Genomic DNA, 390 nt, shown 5'->3' with positions numbered 1-390 from the left:
GGAAATCTCAAGTGAAGATTGTACGTCACTCGTTCAAATAATTTTGTATAAGAATTAGACGTGTAAATAGTAAGTAGCGAAGCCCATGAGATGTACAAAAGATAATATTTAAAAAAAAAAATTACTATTCTCGTGTAAAGACAGGTATGTGTACGTTTGGAAAATCCGAGAAATGGTTTATTGATCTGATTTATAGTTCATTCGAGAGAGCTTAAACCACTTTGTTATGAAAGAATTCGAGAATGGAAAAGGAAAAATGAAGAGAGAGAAAAAATATAACAAAAGCACAAGGTATAACACGACCATGCACCGGGAAACGACCAAGGAAGAGAAAGGGGAATTAAATAAATATGAGTGTTGAATGCAATTGCAGTAAATGCGACAGACAGA

The sequence above is a fragment of the Penaeus monodon genome, chromosome 20 (genome assembly GCF_015228065.2).
Source record: "Penaeus monodon isolate SGIC_2016 chromosome 20, NSTDA_Pmon_1, whole genome shotgun sequence".
NCBI lineage: Eukaryota > Metazoa > Arthropoda > Malacostraca > Decapoda > Penaeidae > Penaeus > Penaeus monodon.
This window is presented reverse-complemented; position numbering follows the sequence as displayed.